Source organism: Narcine bancroftii, chromosome 6 (assembly GCF_036971445.1).
Source record: "Narcine bancroftii isolate sNarBan1 chromosome 6, sNarBan1.hap1, whole genome shotgun sequence".
NCBI classification, from domain to species: Eukaryota; Metazoa; Chordata; class Chondrichthyes; order Torpediniformes; family Narcinidae; genus Narcine; species Narcine bancroftii.
In genome coordinates, this window is record NC_091474.1 from 209,251,580 (window position 1) to 209,272,437 (window position 20,858).

Below are 20,858 nucleotides of genomic sequence, written 5' to 3' on the forward strand. Positions count from 1 at the left end.
ATTTTTTAAAAAATTTTTCACACTATGAACCATATTAATCAAAATACACACAAACATTTCCCTCTTGAATATAAACAGTGGCATTTTCTTCCCTTTTCCCCCTCCCTTCCCTCCCTCCTTCCCACCCCCCTCTAAATCCATTAAACATTCAAATATACAATACAATAAACCCATTAAACAATGTCATCACACAATGAAAATAAACAAGAAAATTGTGTCATCTACTTTTATACACTGGGTCAGTTCATTTCATCTTCTTCTCATTCTATCATTTTAGGGGGTGGAGGTCCGCGGTAAGTCCTCTCTGTTGTGTTCCATGTACGGTTCCCAAATTTGTTCGAATACTGTGACTTTATTTTTTAAATTACATGTTATTTTTTCCAATGGAATACATTTATTCATTTCTATGTACCATCGCTGTACTCTCAGGCTCTCTTCTGATTTCCAAGTTGACATTATACATCTTTTTGCCACAGCTAAGGCTATCATAACAAATCTTTTTTGCGCTTCATCCAGTTTGAGGCCTAATTCTTTACTTCTTATATTACTTAGAAGAAAGATCTCTGGATTTTTTGGTATGTTGCTTTTTGTGATTTTATTTACTACCTGATTTAGATCTTCCCAAAACTTTTCCACTTTCTCACATGCCCAAATTGCATGTACTGTTGTTTCCATTTCCTTCTTACAGCGAAAACATCTATCTGATACTGTTGGGTCCCATTTATTTAACTTTTGGGGAGTGATATATTGCCTGTGTAACCAATTATATTGTATCATGCGTAACCTCGTGTTTATTGTATTTCTCATAGTTCTGGAGCATAGCTTTTTCCATATTTTATTTTTTATCTTTATGTTTAGATCTTTTTCCCACTTTTGTTTGGGTTTATAGCTTATTTCATCATTTTCCTTCTCTTGCAGCTTGATGTACATGTTTTTTATAAATCTTTTTATTATCATTGTTTCTGTAATCACATATTCAAAGCTGCTTCCTTCTGGTAATCTCATCCTGCTTCCCAATTTGTCCTTTAAGTAGGATTTCAGTTGGTGGTATGCAAACATTGTACCATAAGTTATTCCATATTTGTACTTCATTTGTTCAAATGATAATAAATTATTTCCCAAAAAACAATTATCTATTCTTTTAATTCCTTTTCTCTTCCATTCTCTAAAGGAAAGGTTATCTATTGTGAAAGGGATTAGTTGATTTTGCATCAATAATAATTTTGGTAGTTGGTAATTTGGTTTTTTCCTTTCTACGTGAATCTTCTTCAATATGTTGAGTAAATGGTGCAGTACTGGTGAACTTCTATATTGCACCAGTTTTTCATCCCACTTATAAAGTATATGTTCTGGTACCTTATCCCCTATTTTTGATCTATCTTGGTCCAATCTGGTTTTTCCCTTGTTTGATAAAAATCTGATAGATACCTTAATTGTGCTGCTCTATAATAATTTTTAAAGTTTGGTAGCTGCAAACCTCCTTGTTTGTACCATTCTGTTAATTTATCTAGTGCTATCCTCTGTTTCCCCCCTTTCCATAAGTATTTCCTTATTATTCTCTTTAGTTCATTGAAGAATTTCTCTGTTAAGGGAATTGGTAACGATTGAAATAGGTATTGTATCCTTGGGAAGATATTCATTTTAATGCAATTTACCCTTCCTATCAGTGTTAGTGGCAATTCTTTCCAATGTTCTAAGTCATCCTGCAATTTCTTCATTAATGGCTGATAATTTAATTTGTATAGGTGGCCTAAATTATTATCTAATTTAATATTTAGGTTTTGGATTGCTTGTGCTTACCATTTAAATGGTGATTCTTTTCTAAACTCTGTGTAATCCGCATTATTCATTGGCATCGCTTCACTTTTATTTGCATTGATCTTGTACTCCGATATTTCTCCATATTCCTTCAATTTCTTATGTTGTTCTTTTATTGATATTTCTGGTTCTATTAAGTGTACTATGATGTCATCTGCAAATAAACTGATTTTATATTCCTTCTCCTTTATTTTTATCCCTTTTATTTTATTTTCTGTTCTTATCAGTTCTGCCAATGGCTCTATTGCTAAAGGGAACAGTGGGCATCCCTGCCTAGTTGACCTGCTTAATTAAATTGGTTCAATATATATCCATTTACTGTCATCTTCACCAATGGTCCCTTATATGATGCTTTAATCCAATTAATATATTTCTCTGGTAGGTTGAACCTCTGTAATATTTTGAATAAATAATTCCATTCTACCCTGTCAAAGGCTTTCTCTGCATCTAAAGCAAGAGCCACTGTTGGTATCTTATTTCCTTGTACTGCATGGATTAAGTTAATAAACTTACAGACATTATCCGTTGTTCGTCTTTTCTTAATAAATCCAGTTTGATCTAGTTTTACTATTTTTGGTACACAGTCGGGCAATCTGTTTGCTAATAGTTTTGCTATTATCTTATAATCTGAATTAAGTAGAAATATTGGTCTATATGATGCTGGCATTAATATATCCTGTATTTCCTCTATTTCAAATGGTTTTATCAATTTGTTTTGCTCCTCCTCTTGCAATTTTGGTAGTTCAATTCTAGCTTTTTAATATATCCTGTATTTCCTCTATTTCAAATGGTTTTATCAATTTGTTTTGCTCCTCTTCTTGCAATTTCGGTAGTTCAATTTTAGCTAACAACTCATCTATTTTGTCTTCTTTCCCTTCGTTGTCAGTTCAGTATAATTGTTCATAGAATTCCTTAAAGTTTTCATTGATCTCTGTTGGGTTATATGTAATTTGTTCGTCCTTTTTCACTTGATGCCAATACAGTTCTTTTAGTTTGTTCTGTTTTAAGTGGCCAGGCTAGTATTTTGTGCGTTTTTTCTCCTAGCTTGTAATACTTCTGCTTTATTTTCATTATGTTCCTCTCAATCTTATACGTTTGTAATGTTTCATATTTTACTTTTTTGTCTGCCAATTCTCTTCTTTTTGTTGTATCTTCCTTTGTTGCTAGTTCTTTTTCTGTACTTACTATTTCCCTTTCCAGCTGTTCTATTTCCCGATTGTAGTCCTTTTTCATCTTAGTTACATAACTTATTATCTGACCTCTGACGAAGGCTTTCATTGCATCCCTTAATATAAATTTGTCTTTCACTGATTCCGTATTTATTTCAAAGGACATTTTAGTTTGGTGCTCAATAAATTCTCTAAATTCTTGTCTTTTAAGTAGCATGGAGTTTAATCTGCATCTATATGTTCTTGGATTGATGTCCTCCAGTTCTATTGCTAATAAGAGGGGTAAATGATCAGATAACAATCTAGCTTTATATTCTGTTTTCCTAACTCTCCCTTGGTTATGGGCTGACAACAGGAACAGGTCAATCCTTGAGTATGTTTTATGTCTACTCGAATAATATGAGTATTCCTTCTCCTTTGGGTGTTGCCTCCTTCATATATCCAAAAGTTGCATTTCCTTCATTGATTTAGCCATAAATTTGGCTACTTTGTTCTCTTTGCTAGTCTTTTGTCCAGTTTTATCCAACTTTGGGTCCAAATTAAGGTTAAAATCCCCTGCTATCAATATATTCCCTTTCGTATCTACAATCTTCAAAAAAATATCTTGCATAAACTTTTGATCCTCTTCATTAGGTGCATATATATTGACCAAATTCCAGAATTCTGAATACATCTGACACTTTATCATTACATACCTCCCTGCTGGATCTATTATTTCCTCCTCTATTTTGACTGGTACATTTTTATTGATTAATATAGCTACACCTCTGGCTTTTGAATTATATGATGCTGCTGTTACGTGCCCTACCCAGTCTCTCCTTAATTTATTATGTTCCACTTCAGTTAGATGCGTTTTCTGCATGAATGCTATATCTATTTTTTCTTTTTTCAGTAAATTTAATAGCCTCTTCCTTTTGATTTGGTTATGTATTCCATTAATATTTATAGTCATATAGTTCAACATGGCCATCTCATACTCTGTTTACACCTCATTTCCGCTTCCTACCACTACCTTTCCCCTTTTCCCCATTTTCATCTCTCAGTTTTCCTTTTTTGAATTCAATGTATGACAACACTTCTAAAACATAAACTACTTCAACCACTCCCACATCTAAAATTCCCTTAACCCCAAGTGTCCCCCCCCCCCTCATCTGAGTCGCCCCTTGTCCATTGCCGGGCAACCACAACTCCCCTCTCCATTCGGATTGCGAACCCGTTCGCAAGTGTCAACTTATTTCGTAGTGACTGTTATTCTCTCCCACCCAACCCCCTCCAGAAAAGACTTTTATCTTCACATTAAAACAAAGCTCCCCCTCTTTTCTTCTCTTTTTTCCCCTCCTCTTTTTTCCCCTTCTCCCTTACTTCCCTTTTCTTCCCTTCTTTAGTTCTTACTTATACATTATTTTTACATCCCTATATGTAGTTTGTCAGCGTTCTTCATTCTTGTTACATCTCTTCATCTCTCTTTCTGTCCTGCAGGCGTTCTCGTGCTTTCTCCAGATCCGAGAACAGTCTGTTTTGCTCCCCCGGGATAACTATTTTAAGCACCGTTGGATATCTTAACATAAATTTATAGCCTTTTTTCCATAGGATCGATTTTGCTGTGTTAAACTCCTTCCTCTTCTTTAGGAGTTCAAAACTTATGTCTGGGCAAAAAAAAAATTTGACTCTTGTACTCCAATGGCTTTTTGTCTTCTCTAATTTTATTCCTTGCCTTCTCCAATATATTTCCTCTTGTTGTGTATCTCAGAAATTGTACTGAAATGGATCTTGGTTTTTGTTGTGACTGTGGTTTCAGGGCTTGTGTTCTGTGTGCCCTTTCTATTTCCATTCCTTCCTGCATTTCTGGCATTCCCAGGACTTTTGGGATCCATTCTTTTATAAATTCTTTCATATTTTTGCCTTCTTCATTTTCCTTTAGGCCCACTATCTTTATATTGTTTCGCCTACTATAGTTTTCCATTATATCCATCTTCTGAGCTAATAACTCTTGTGACTTTAACTTTTTTGTTACTTTCTTCCAATTTTCTTCTTAAGTCATTCACTTCCATTTCTACAGCCATTTCTCATTCTTCCACATTTTCTAATCTTTTTCCTACTTCTGTCATGACCAGCTCTATTCTATTCACCTTTTCTCCCGTACTTTTCATTTTTCTTTTCATTTCACTAAATTCTAGTGTCAACCATTCTTTTAATTCTTTCATTTGTTCTTGAAAATTTTTTAAAACTATGTACTGTCCATCTATTTTACCTTCTATTCCTCTGTGCAGAGCTTGGTGTTTTCTTCTACTTCTTCTTATTCTGTGTCTGCTCTTGGGTTTGTGTCTTCTACTTCTCTTCCTTGTATCTGTGTCTCTTCTGACTTTCTTGTTGAGCTGCTTGCCTCAGTTTGTTGGGTGTTTTTTTTCATGGCTTCTTGATGTTGGTCTTCTTCTTCTGGGCTAGTTATCTCTTGGGCTTCCCGTTGTTGTTTTTCTTTCTTATCACTCCCTTTCCTGTTGCTTTCCTCTTCTTCCAGCTGAGAGCTCTGCTGTCGGGCATCTCTCAGCTGATCGTGTTGTGTAAGTTCACTCCACAGCTGGGCCCCCCTCCCGTCGGTGGTTTTCTTTTCCTTGTTGTGCGCATTGTGCATCTCTGTTTGGCTCAGTGAGCCATTTTTGCAGTCCTGAGGTCAGGAGGTCGCGACCCTGCGGGGTCTCCACTAACCTCAGGGAGCGGGCTCCTCTGTCCACAGCGGGTCCCTGCTTCTTCATGCAAGTAAAGCCTTCTCCTTTCTCTTCCGGCATCTTTCCTTCTTTTTTTCCTGTTGTTTTTTGTCTTTCCTTCTTAGGTGCCATTTTCTTTCTTTTCTCCACACCTTTATCTTTTATTTGTTGTGTTTTGTGTTTCTTGAGCTTTGCATTTTCTTCACTTTTTTTCTTCTTTTCTGGAGAGAGCTGGTGTTCTCCTACCGGCCACTACTCCATCAGGTGTCTCTTAATTGCAAACAGATATTTAAGGGTGAAAGCACATAAGTAATGAGGAGGAAATTTAGGGACCACTTGTGCAGGATTTGAGATAGGTTTGCCACACTGGGGCAAGGAAAGGGAACCGTTTAATTAGATTAATAATCTAATTATTAATTAGATAATTAATGCAATATCTAAGCATTCATTAGATATTGGAAGCAAGGTATTGGAAGGGCTCATGAGAAGTATATGGTAGGCAGGAAGGAGCTTAAGAAAGGGCTTAGGAGAACTTAAAGGGGTGCATGAGAATGCCTTGGCATGTAGGATTAAGGAGAACCCCAAGGCATTCTATGTGTATGTGAAGAGCAGAAGGATGATGAGAATGAAGGTGGCAACATGTCCCTGGAGGTGGAGAAGGTTGGGGAGGTCCTAAATGAATACCTTGCATCAGTATTCACAAGAGAAAAGGACCTTGATCATGGTGAGGCTGAAATTGAACAGGCCTGTGTGCTGGACAATGTGGAGATTAAGGAAGATTAAGTGTTGGATCTTGCTAAAAACATCAAAATTAATAACTTTCTGGGGCCGAATGTGATATACCCGAGTCTGCTGTGGAACTGAAAGAAGAGATTGCTGGGGCAGTGGCTATGATCTTTGAATCCTTTTTGACCACAGGGGAGGTGCCAGAGGATTGGAGAATGGCAAATGTAGTCCCCTTATTTAAAAAAGATAATAGGGAGAATCTTGGGAATTATAGACTGAGTCTTACGTCAGTGGTGTACAAACTAATGGAGAGGATACTTAAGGACAGGATCTATGAGCATTTGGAGAAGTATAGTCAGCATGGCTTTGTGAAGGGAAGGTCATGCCTCTCAAGTTTAATTGAGTTTTTTGAGTAGGTAACAAAAGAATTTGATGAGGGTAGGGCAATAGATATGGTCTACATGGATTTTAGCAAGGTCCCCATGAAAGATTCATCAAGAAAATCATGAGGCATGGAATCAGTGGAACCTTGGCTTGCAGGAAGAAAGCAGAAAATAGTAGTGGAAGGAAAGTATTCTGCCTGGAGGTCAGTGACTAGTGGAGTGCTGAAAAGATCTGATCTGGGACCCCTGCAATTTGTGATTTTTATAAATGACCTGGGTGAAGAGGTGGAAAGATGGGTCAGTTATTTTGCAGATGACATGGAGGAGTTGTGGATTGTTGTTGAAGGTTATAAGAGGATAGAGACAGGATGTAGAGTTGGGCATAAAAGTGGCAGATGAAGTTCAAACTGGATAAGTGTGAGGTGATACATTTTGGAAGGTCAAACCAGAAGGCTGAGTACAGGGTTAATGGACAGAGTGTGGGTGAGCAGCAGGACCTTGGGTTGCCGCACAGGTTGATAGGATAGTTAAGAAGGCCTGTGGGATGCTGGGATTCATTAATGGGGGATTGAATTCAGGAGTAGAAAGATCATGTTGTAACTCTACAAATCTTTGTTTAGACCACACTTAGAGCATTGTGTTCAGTTCTGGTCACCTCATTATAGGAAGGATGTGGAAGCTATGGAGAGGATGTAGAGGAGATTTACCAGGATGTTGCCTGGATTGGGAAGCCTCTTATGAGGCAAGGTTAACAGAGCTGGGACTTTTCCCTTTGTAGCATAGAAGGATGAGGGTTACAAGATTTTGAGAGGCATAGATAAGGTGGACATCCAGCACCTGTATCCTAGTGCAGAAATAGCAACCACCAGCGGTTAAAGGGAGGTAAATTTAGGGGAGACATCAGGGATTTTTTTTTTTTTACACAGAGAGTTGTGGACACTTGGAATGCCTTACTGAGGATGGTAGTGGAGGCTGAAATATTGGGGGCATTAAATAGACTCAGACAGACACATGGATGAAAGAAAAAAATAGAGGGCTATGGAATAGGGAGGGTTTAGTATTGTTTTCCTTTAGGTTGGCTCTGTGTTTCCCTAGCCAAATAATAATCTGCCCTTTTATTCCTCCTACCAAAGTGCATGACTGTACACTTTCCAACACTGTATTTCATTTGCCACTTTGCCAATTCTCCTAATTTATCTGTTTCACTGTAGCCTCTCCATTTCCTCCTTACTACCTCTACCCATCTTTGTATCATCTGCAAACTTAGCCACAAAGCCATTTATTCCTCAATCCAAATCATTAATATACATTGTAAAAAGAAGTGGCCCCAACCTTGACCGTTGTGGAAGATCACTGGTAATCGGTGACCAACCAGAATAGGATCCCTAATTCTCATTTCTGTTTCCTGCTGACCAGCCAATGCTCTATATTTGATTTTAATTTCAAAGATAGTTTACAGAAATGAAAGGATATAATTCTGTCTTGCTGCTTCACCTGTTTTGCACTGTGACTAATATCACCACCCACCAATAGCCCCTAGCACACTCACTAGGACATTCAATGCATGTACCACTTTTTGTGTGTATATGAAGCATGAAAGATATAATGAGGCACATTTATTTTTTGTAACAAGTTTTTTACGTGTCACTAGATGACTTTGGTGATGTTATTCTGCTCAGAAAATACAAAGCACACTCTCAGCTGGGAGCTCTTAATTTTAGCCACGGGAAGAAACATCAATGCTGGAAGATTTTGTCGGCTGACATTCATCATGAATAAGTCTGAGTCATGCCTTATAAATAAGTTGTAAAGTCAAACCTGATTACAAAAGCCCTGGTTATTACAGATGTCCATTATCAAATATCTATTATTACTTACCACTGAAGAATTGTTGTCAAAGAGAAGTAGAAACTCAGCAAGTTCAGTGCTTGATGCACAAACAATGTTGCCAGTCTCTTCAAGGTAAGTTTTGACGTTAATAGCTTTATACCCACTGGACCCTGACTATAAAGCCAGTAACCTTTATCAGGACTAGCAGTGCCATTTAAAACAATGTTCTGTAGCAGCGTGCTACTCGAAAGAAGACACATACACATAGTGTAGTCAGGTTAAGATCTGAGTTTTATTAGGACTTTTAGACTTGCACTATTCCCGGCGTGGCCCCCCTTGGCTGACATCACGACATGCATAACAAAAGTGAGTTTCCCGCACCCGGGTACTTTCCAGCATAACAATGTCCTTCTTCCCTGCGCACTCTCCCTGTCTGTTGGCTGCACAGCAAGGCCAGCTCCATTTTGGGGTTGCTGGCTTTTAAGCTACCTTTGCCATTCACCTACTGGTTCATTGTTGGGGCCAGTGCTGCTGCGCAGGCTCCTGGCCTTTGGTTGCGCTCGCTGCCTGGATCGCCAGCTTGATCACCGCTGTACCGGGTCGCCACATGACCCCCCTCCCACCCCAGAACCGGTGGTATTATCCTTGTTATTGTTTGCCATCCAGGTGAACAAGGGCTGGATGATCCGGGCAGCTGAAGGGATGAACCTGTGATAGAAATTGATTATCCTCACGAACTCCTATAGTCCCTTGGTCGTGTTGGGTCTGGGGAATTTCTGGATAGCCTCCACTTTACTGGGTAGCAGTGTGGCTCCTTCCTTAGTTATCCTGTGGCCCAGGAAGTCGATGGCCTCCAATCCGAACTGGCATTTGGCTGGGTTGATCGTCAGGCCGAACTTGCTCAGTCAGGTGTAAAAGTTGTGGAGGTGTGCCATATGCTCCTGTTGGTTCCTGCTCGCCACCAGAATGTCATCCAGGTGCACGAAGGTGCCGTTCAGATCTCGGTCCACTGCATCCATGAGTCGCTGGAAGGTCTGTGTGGCATTCTTTAGCCCGAATGGCATTCGGAGGATTTCGAACAGATGATGATGGCGGTCTTGGGGATATCAACAGGGTGTATAGGGATATTATTATATCCCCGCACAAGGTCCACCTTGGAGAAGATCCTTGCCCTGTGCAGGTTAGCCATGAAGTCCTGGATGTGCAACACAGGGTACCGATCCGGTGTTGTGGCCTTGTTGAGCTGGCAGTAGTCACCGCATGTTCTCCAGCCCCCAGTTGCTTTGGTTACTATGTGCAGGGGAGAACCCCATGGGCTGTCCGACTACGTATGATACTGAACTCCTCCAACTTCCTGAATTCCTCCTTTGCCAGCTGGAGCTTCTCTGGAGAAAGGCGTCTTGCCCTTGCATGTACTGTCGGGCCCTGAGTCAGATTGTGATACTATACTCCATGTTAAGGTATCACTCTGGTGAATTTGGGGGGGTGAGCACTGCAGGGAACTCAGCCAGGACCCTGGCATACTCATTGTCCAATCTCTTTACAGAGACCAGGTGGAATGCTGGATGTCTGGCATCTTTAAGGGGGAAGGTTTGAAAAGTCTTGGCGTGGACCAATCTCCTTCCCTAGAGGTCCACTAGCAGGCTGTGGGCACGTAGGAAGTCTGCCCTGAGGAGCAGTTGTTCCACTGCAGCCAGTGTGAACACCTACTAAAAGAGGTTGCCTCCCAACTGCAGTTGGTCCTTGCGGATACTGTAGGTCCGAATAGTGCTGTTGTTGGCAGCCCTCAGCGTGGGGCCAGACTGTCTGTTCCTGGTGTCATGTCCCGATGGGTGCAGGACACTGATCTCTGCTCCTGTGACCATGAGGAAGCGTTGTCCTGACTGGTGGTCCCAACATACAGGAGGCTGTATGTCTTGGTGGCCAGTCGTTATGGCAATTAGTGACGGCTGGCCCCTGGCGTTTCAATGAAACATGAATGGCGGCCTGCACCAGTGGGCTCCGGCACACCATCTCTGGTGGTAGCAACACCCCATCTTTGGGGCATTACAGTCTCTCGACAGCTCTGCAGGGGTCTGGCTACGTTGCTTAGTGATGAGCCCCATGGATGCCGAGCACTCTCTCTTCTGTTTCTGAAGAATGTCTACTTGTGCTGTGACTTACGGGGGGGGGAGGGGGGTCACTGAAATTTGTGTCAGCCAGGAGCAGTTGGATGTCCTTGGGCAGTTGCTCCAGGAATGCCTGTTCAAACATGATGCAGGGCTTGTGTTTGTCCAGGAAGGCCAGCATCTCATTCATGAGGGCTGACGGGGGTCTGTGCCCTAGCCATCCAGGTGGAGCAGACGTACCCCTCTCTCACGCCATGAGAGCCTGAAGGTCTCGATCGGTAAGTCCTTGAAGGCGGTGTACATACCTTCCGATGGGGACTCCTGGATGAAGTTGGCCACCTGGCCTGTTGTATCCTGGTCCAGAGTGCTCACCACCAGATAGTACTGGATGGATTCTGCTGTTATCTGCCAGATCTGGAACTCTGCCTCAGCCTGGTCAATCCAGACATGTGGTCGATTCGTCTAAAAGGCCAGCAGCTTGAGAGCAATCATGTTGACTGCTGCCTGTTTGCTCGTCGCTGGTTTTAGATGCCATCGAAACCATCAAAGTCACCAATTATAGCCGTGTGCTACTCAAAAGAAGATACACACGTAGTGTAGTCAGCTTAAGCTCTGCGTTTTATTAGGGCTCAGGCCCAACTTTTATATTTGAACTGTTTCCACTGTGGCCCCCCTTGGCTGATGTCACAACATACATAACAAAAGCAGGTTTCCCGTGCGCGGATACTTGCCTACATAACAATGCCCTTCTTCCCCACGCGCTGTCCCCGTCTGTTGGCTGCGGAGCAAGGCCAGTGCCATTTTGGGGTTTCTGGCCTTAAAGCTGCCCTTGCGTTCACCTGCCGTTTGCTTGTTGGGGCCAGTGCCGCAGTGCAGGCAGTTGGCCTTTGGTTGTACTCTCCGTCTGGAGCGCTAGCTCGATCACCACCGCGGCGGTCCACCACAGTCCCCTGCAAATACTAAGGGTGTAATTATTGTGACAGTCATATTATGTATTTTAAAAAATCATTTACAATAATTTCCAAAATGTGGGTGCTCTTGGCAAATATTTATTGTCTGTCCTTCCCTAATTGCGGCATTCAATGTATTTTCAAAAAGCATTCAAGATTCAATCTCATTGGTGGGTCAGGGGTCAAGGCAGGTAGAGTCACCAGACCCCCTAGCTTTAAGGGTATTAGTGAATCAATGTGTTTTTACAATATATTTGTATCATAACAGTTAACTCTTTATTCCAGATGTATTTAATTAACTGAGTTCCAATTCCCAAGTACCATGATGAGATTTGAATTAGTTTCTCCTAATCAATCATCCAAAGTTGAAGATCAGTTCATCAACTTGAAAAGTTAATGGTGCTTATTTGCCCACAGATACGGCCTGACATTTTAAGTAATTCCAGCATTTTCTATTTTATATGAGATTTCTCACATCTATTGCCTTTTACTTTTGTGTCAGTTATTCAGGTGAATGAATCATAACCCAATAAATTAACCAATGTGTTACCAAATACTTCATCTGGCAATGTTGGCTTTGAGAACAGTGATAAAAGATCTTTTCTATGTGTTAATTGAAAACAATTAAGACAGTCTGTTTTTAAAACACGGTGACCCATAAGTGGCCAAGTGCCAATCCCACTCTCACATCACCTCCCAGAGCCAGAGCCTTTGTGGGCCAATTTAAAAATTTTCCTTTTTTTTACCTACAGTACATCTAGGGTGGCCATTCCATAGGAGGATATATATCTATATATCTATAGATATATAGATATATATCTATATCTATATCTATATCTATATATATATATATATAGATATATATACACACACACATGTATATATATGTATATATATGTGTGTGCGTGTATATATATCTATATATATATATCTATATATAGATATATATAGATATATATATATAGATATATATATCTATATATATATATTCTTCTTTGGCTTGGCTTCACGGACGAAGATTTATGGAGGGGTATGTCCACGTCTGCTGCAGGCTCGTTAGTGACTGACAAGTCCGATGCGGGACAGGCAGGCATGGTTGCAGCGGTTGCAAGGGAAAATTGGTTGGTTGGGGTTGGGTGTTGGGTTTTTCCTCCTTTGTCTTTTGTCAGTGAGGTGGGCTCTGCGGTCTTCTTCAAAGGAGGTTGCTGCCCGCCAAACTGTGAGGCGCCAAGATGCACGGTTTGAGGCGTTATCAGCCCACTGGCGGTGGTCAATGTGGCAGGCACCAAGAGATTTCTTTAGGCAGTCCTTGTACCTTTTCTTTGGTGCACCTCTGTCACGGTGGCCAGTGGAGAGCTCGCCATATAACACGATCTTGGGAAGGCGATGGTCCTCCATTCTGGAGACGTGACCCATCCAGCGCAGCTGGATCTTCAGCAGCGTGGACTCGATGCTGTCGACCTCTGCCATCTCGAGTACTTCGACGTTAGGGGTGTAAGCGCTCCAATGGATGTTGAGGATGGAGCGGAGACAACGCTGGTGGAAGCGTTCTAGGAGCCGTAGGTGGTGCCGGTAGAGGACCCATGATTCGGAGCCGAACAGGAGTGTCGGTATGACAACGGCTCTGTATACGCTTATCTTTGTGAGGTTTTTCAGTTGGTTGTTTTTCCAGACTCTTTTGTGTAGTCTTCCAAAGGCGCTATTTGCCTTGGCGAGTCTGTTGTCTATCTCATTGTCGATCCTTGCATCTGATGAAATGGTGCAGCCGAGATAGGTAAACTGGTTGACCATTTTGAGTTTTGTGTGCCCGATGGAGATGTGGGGGGGCTGGTAGTCATGGTGGGGAGCTGGCTGATGGAGGACCTCAGTTTTCTTCAGGCTGACTTCCAGGCCAAACATTTTGGCAGTTTCCGCAAAGCAGGACGTCAAGCGCTGAAGAGCTGGCTCTGAATGGGCAACTAAAGCGGCATCATCTGCAAAGAGTAGTTCACGGACAAGTTTCTCTTGTGTCTTGGTGTGAGCTTGCAGGCGCCTCAGATTGATATATATAGATATATATACACACACACACACACACACACACACACATACACACACATGTATATATGTATGTGTGTGTGTGTGTGTGTGTGTGTGTGTGTGTGTGTGTGTGTGTGTGTGCCATTGGAGCTCCCGATGTCTTGAACGCAGATTTACCACCTGGTCCCTGTTGGTTGCCCATCTGACCTCCTGATGCCTTGAATGATTCAGGTACCTACCACGGTCAAAAGTTGTATGTATTAATTTTACTCTCAAGATTGGTCCACAAAATTTGACTATTACTTGAGTATATGTTGTGTATATTTTGATTATTGAAACCAATACAAATTAGTGATTAAAAAACTAGATGCTTGAATAAATATTATTACTTACGTGTATTTCTTAATATTTATATAACAGTTTCATATCAAAGTGCATGTAAGAACAAAAACATGAGTTATTTCATGTCTTGTGGGTCTCAAACATCTGAAGTTTATCATATGTGGCTCTTGCCTTAAGCAAGTTTGGTCACGTTGGTTTAAACCATCTTATCATATTATTACGTGGCCATTGTGGGTTGTAGCGTATCAGCTGTTTAGTTGCGTCTGACGTGTGTGAACTGTATGTGATATGTTTGAGTTCATGAGTGCGATCCCTGTTGCAACTTCCCCCGAGTGTTAATAAAGATGCATTCAAATTTGTCACTTCTTTCAATAGGAAGGACATTTTCATCAGACTCTAAATGCACTTCCAGCATAATGATGCTGAGCAAATTCATTCCCAAACTCTATAACTTCCTATCCCACAGGCTACAATTTATGTGAATTGATGACAGTACTTCCTCAACACTGGGTAAACTAGGATCTCAGCCCCCTTCTATACTCCCTGTACACTCATAACTGCATGACCAAACACTACTCCAACTCCATCTATAAATTTGCAGATGACATTACTGTCATAGGCAGAATCTCTAACACTGATGAGTTGGAGTATAGAATGGAGATAGACAGACTGTTCCTTTGATGCCAGGACAACAATGTCCCTTAATGCTAGCTAGACCAAGGAGTTGGTTATCACTCAAGAAACAGCAGAGGGTTATTAATGCTGCTCAGACTACCACACAAACCTCCATCAATTCCATCTATATTTCCAGCTGCCTTGGAAGAGCAGCCAACATATTAAAAGATTCATTCCATCCTGGCCACATTCTCTTCACCACCACCCCCTCCTGTTGGGAAGAGGATTCACAAATGTAAGATCATGCTCTCGCATTTTCAAGCACAGTTTCTTTCCCTCTGTTATCAGGCTCCTGAATGAATCTCACACTCACAAAACTATGTTGCCTTTGTTTAGTGCTAACTGATCTCTATAACTCTGCATTCTGTATGACTAGCTGGTCTGCTTGCAAAACCAAACTTTCTCACACCTCGGTACATGAACCTGAACTTAATTACAAAGCATGAGCTTCTAGTTACAATGCTGAACATTTAGGGATCCAGGGGCCTTAAATGAGACCTATATGGTGTTTTGTGGAGGTTCCAGCTGACAACAGTATTGCGAAAGAAAACTAATTTTGCAAATTGTTTTGAGGGGATAAGTGTTGGCAATTAAGTGGAATTGCAATTGGATTTGGGGATCCTGTGTGATGTCTGTGAGATGCCATCAAGCCATGGCACAACTGTGGCTTGCATAAAACAAAATGAAGTCATTTGGATGTCGGTCTTGCTGTGCAAGAACAATAACATTAGAATGACTTTGCAGACTCCGGCATCATGAGTACTTATTCAGACAGCACTGTGCCCAGTAACAGATCAACTGTGTTTAATTGACGGATCATTTCTCCACAAGGGAAAATCCGCTATCCAACATGGAAATATTAGCGTGCCATAACTTTAATTGCAACTGGATTCTAATGAGCTTCAAAGGAACACATTTCAAAGTTTGGAATTACCCCTCAATGATACAGTTGATAATTTTCAAAAACAATGAAATCAATAAATACACTCGAGGGTATCATGTTGGACAGGCTGGTGGCAAATTAGACCCTTGGGCTGTTAGCTGTTGGCAGTGAGAGAACCCATTATATTGCTTCACTGTATTCCAAAACCAAAAGGAGGGAAATATCATGAAGTTTCTTATTGCAAAGTATTGCCCACAGCTTTCAAATATGTGTATGCTTGCTGATGCTGGTCAACATATCTGAAAGCTCAACAGTATTCTCTTCCCAAGGTCTCACCTCGAGAGGTCCCATTTAAGTGCAATGACCAAAGAAACCGAACTCTGCCCCATCATCTCTGCAAGGTCAAAAGGAGGAGGATTTACTTTTTGAGAATTGTGCTGTGTTTATAATTTGGTTGAATATTATTCAAAGTGACTCACCAGGTTTATTCTGCCTGAAAAGTATTTTAATAAAACAAAGTATGCATAGATATTAAACAATTTTTATCTATTGCTTGAAGGGCTAAAAGATGCAATAAAAAGAGATTTAAATTGTTAACTTGGAGCATTTTAATTTTTTAAGGAATACAGTTCTGAAAACCTTCATTTGAATTGAACTGCTTATTGTCATGTATGTGGAGAGACAGAAAAACTTTGTTTTGTGTGTAATCCAGGGATGTCAACCAATTTCTGAGAAGATAGTGCAAAAAATAAAACAATTGCAGAGGCAAGAGGCTATCTGGGAAGCTGGAATTAATGTGAGCTGTGCCCAGCCTCTCTGAGAGCTTCAGAGTGAAGAATGTCAGAACTACTGGCCATCAAGGCACAGTATGTTTCAGAAGAAAATGGGAATACAATAAAGGCAACAAGGAGTGGGTCATTGAGTCCTTGTGTCTGCTCCATCATTCAATAAAATCATCACTGTTTGTTTCATCTCAGCTCCACTTTCCTGTGCTTATCCCTGAGCTCTCGTAACATCTAAACATCTATTGATTACTCATTTGAATATACCCAGTAAACACTCATCCAAGGATTTCTGAGTCAGGTTTTCCAGACTTGGCGCCAGGTTAAAAGAAAATTAAATTCTTTTAAAATTGTAAAAAGCGCCAACAGAACCAAAAAGAGCCTAAAAAATCTTGTAAAACTGCCACAAACCCGCCAATCGGCACTTTCTGCTGCCAAACAATTCAAGAAAGCACCATATTTCTGCTATTTGCTGCCACAGGAACCAAATCTGGCAACCCTGCTCTGAGTTAGAAAATTCAAGAGATTCACTATTCTCTAGGTGAAGGATTTTCTCCTATTTCCTGTCCTGAATGGCTAGCCCTTTGTTATGATGGTTAGTTCATGATGACCTAGCCCAGAGAGAGATCAACTCTACATCCACCCTATGAAGCCTTTTATTTCTTTCTTTGGCTTGGCTTCGCGGACGAAGATTTATGGAGGGGGTAAATGTCCATGTCAGCTGCAGGCTTGTTTGTGGCTGACAAGTCCGATGCGGGACAGGCAGACACGGTTGCAGCGGTTGCAGGGGAAAATTGGCTGGTTGGGGTTGGGTGTATATGTTGTGTATAATGAAACCACCTCTCATTTTCTACCTCAACAAATTTAACTTTCTTTCGATTGCTAGTCCACTGTCCCAGAATCAATCTCGAGCATCTTTCCAGCATTCTCCAAATGACAAGTATGTGCTTCTGGGGAAATCAGAACTCTGTACAATATGTGCCAAATTCAGGGGATTTCCATAATTGATGCAAGATAACTCTCTTCTTGTGTTCAAATCCTTCACAATATATGCCAACTAACTAGGTGTTTTTTTAAAAAAATGCTTGTTAAATCTGCAGATTAATTTACTGTGCTTTAAGTAAGACGACTGTCTGATCACCAACATCTTTCAATCTTTTACAACTTTAAAATGATTTACATTTCTAACTTTTCTGCCAAAGTGGATGATCTCACATCTTCCAGATTATATTCCATTACCTACCATGTCCTCATTCTTTCACTTCCACTATCTATATCCATCTGTAATCTTCCTGTAGCCTCACATTCCACATTGCCAACTCGCCTTGTGTCATCAGCATCCATTACACTTGATTCCCACGTAAAGTCAGAGAGTTAAACAGCACCAACCATTTACACAAATTGCCTGCTAATCCCATTGTATTCTTACCACCCGCTCTCCCAAGGTTTGAAGTCATCTGCTTACTAGGGGGGATTTTGCAATGGCCAATGAATCCAGCATGTCCTTGGGATATTGGAGGAAACTGATGCACCTGGGAAAAACTCATATGGTCATAGGCAACATGTGCAAAGTCCACATCGATAGTTACCAGAGATCAGGACGGAACATTAGGTAAACAGGAATGTTTCTGCTGATGCTGGAAAACTGGAGGAAAGTCCAAATTTCTGGAGGAGCTCAGCGGTCAAGCAGCATCAAGGGAGACATTGAACATCTATTGCTTCTGTGGAAGCTACCTTACCCGTTGAGTTCCTCCGGCAACTTGTGCGTTGCTCCAGTATTCGACCCGAATTGTCCATGCTGTGAGGCAACATTTCTATTATGCCACCAGCCACCAGGCTGTTGCTGGTTCAAATCATTAACATAAATTATGAAAAACAGATCCATAAAACCATAGACATGGGGTCAGAAATAGGCAATTCAGGCCATCCAGTCTGCCCCGCCATTCAGTCACTAGCTGATCCACTTTCCCACTCAGCCCCACTGCCCGGCCTTCTCCCCAAAATCAAGAACCTATTAATCTCTGCCTTAAATACACCCAATGACCTGGCCTTCACAACTGCCTGTGGCAACAAATTCCACAGCTTTACCACCCTCTGGCTGAAGAAATTCCTATGTATCGCTGTTCTAAGAGGATACCCCTTCAATCTTGAAGTTGTGCCCTCTTGTCCCAGACTCTTCCACCATGGAAAACAAACTTTCAACATCTACTCTGTCCATGCCTTTCAACATTTGAATTGTTTCCATGAGATCCCCCTCATTCTCCTAAATTCCAACGAATGCAGGCCAAGAACTCGTCGCATGCAGCACCTTACTGGTCACAGCCTCCCCACTCAAAAATGACCCATTTACTCTCAATTTCTGTGTTCTGTCCATCAATCAATCTTCATTCCAAGTTGGCATACTTTGTACCAATATACTGTGTTCCAATTTTGTTGAAGAATCACTTAAATGTCCTTATCAAGTTAGTTATATCATCTATTCTGCTAGTTGATATTATACCTGGTGAAGGGCTCAGGCCTGAAAGGTTGGTCATCTTGTTCTTTCTATGGATGCTGCGTGATCTGCTTAGTTTCTCCAGCACATTTGTGTATTGCATTCAGAATTATTTCTTGTTGTTCATTCAAGAGATACGTTCATTGTTGGCATTGGTGTTGACTGACAATGAGAAGATGGTGGGAACTATCCCTTTAAATCTTGAGAAATATTGTGTAAGGAGTACATCCAGTAGTTTTTTCCAGTCACCATGGAGGATTAGAGATATACAGTATTTCGCTGTTCTTTTGTAGCCACGTCATCTACTTTCACACACAAGCACGATCTTTTTCTGTATTACATTTTATTTCCAGATTTGATGTGCTGGCATATTTTTATACACGTGCTTTGCTTTCCTAATTTTCTTTTGAGCTTCACCTGCAGATTTCTCCATGTTTATTGTATAAATAAATCCTAATAAGGTTTCTTATAAGGCCTTTATCACTACAAGAAAAGTGGATTGGTTATTTTCACCAATAGCCGTGGCCAGTGAACAAAAGACAAACCGCTGGAGGAACTTATCGAGTTGAACAGCATGTAAGTGTAATTATGACCTTAATCCAGTTACCTCACAATCTTTTAAAGGGATGTTGAAAAAGAGAGACTTTCTGTTCAAGAGTGGACAAAATAGTGTCCCTTTTCCAATACAGCTGTTGCCGTGTCTAAATATGTTATGTTGTTAAGTTGTGTGTTAGTAAACAATCACAAAAACCTTTGGTGAGCATTTTTCCAAGAAAAGGGTTACCCATTAGGGAAAATTACAATTCCACGTCAGTTTGGATTTTCAGTAAATAAATAAGTAGCACTGGTTAGCAGTTTTAAATTCTACAGATTGCTTGATCTCAGAAATTGATTCAGCTCTAAGTACAACTAATTGCAGCTAAAAACAATTGTGATTCTTGAAATGATCAGATGTGCCTTAAAATAATGATGCTGTTGACATGGTTTTCAGAGATTACATCTTGCACTAAATCTTATACTCGACAAAATCTGATTTGAACAAAAACTCCCCAAATTTTCTTCTGGGCAAACCAACCAGTGAGAGCAATTACTGCAATATTTTTAGAATCCTCTCCAATTATTCAGAGTGCTTTTATCCACTTGTGGTCTGATTATAACTTTAACTCATGTCTGAATCCTGTTGTGCATGTGATGGAAAGTTTGAAACTCTTTAATGTTATAACAGTTTCTCCTCATGATTATGAATAAAATATTGAACCAGGATACAATAATCATTTTAAAATTGGGATACAATAACCCTGAGATATATGTCAGCCATATCTTTGATTCTGACCCCCTCTCCAATGCTAACCTCCCCACTGGATTCATCCCCTCTCCCTTTGGTTCCATCTGGTCTCTCTTTATATGATAATTCTCACCGTCTCTGCTCATCAGATTCCAGCACTGGCAGCCTTTGCACTCTAATCACCCACTCTACCCTGTATGGCTCATCTTCCTCCACCTGAACCATTGGTTTTGCCTCTACCTCCCTTTGTCCAGCATGTACCAATTCTCTGCTTCTATTTGACACGTTTCACCTCTACCTGGATCACATACTTCAAACATCGAAGTATGCAGGTGCTGTGATTGTAGTAAGAACTGAGAAATGCTGGAGGAACTCAACAGTTGTAGCAGCGTTCAGAGGACACCTGGAAGAAAGGTTCAGGTTTGAAATATCAATTATCTCCTTTGGATGCTGCAAGACCTGTGGAGTTCTTCAGCATTTCTGAGTTTTTACACCAGTGAAGCCCCTGCATAAAGGAAGGTTGTAATGTGCCCAAAAGGGAGATGGATGTGATCCCACATACTTGTATTGAGCCTTGTAAAAAAAGCAGAAAGGTTGGAGTTAGAGAGTGATAGAGAGCATTAAGTTGTGGGGGGGGGGGGGGGCGGAGAGAACAAAAAAGAGCAACTAAAATGGGGTCACTCCTATGG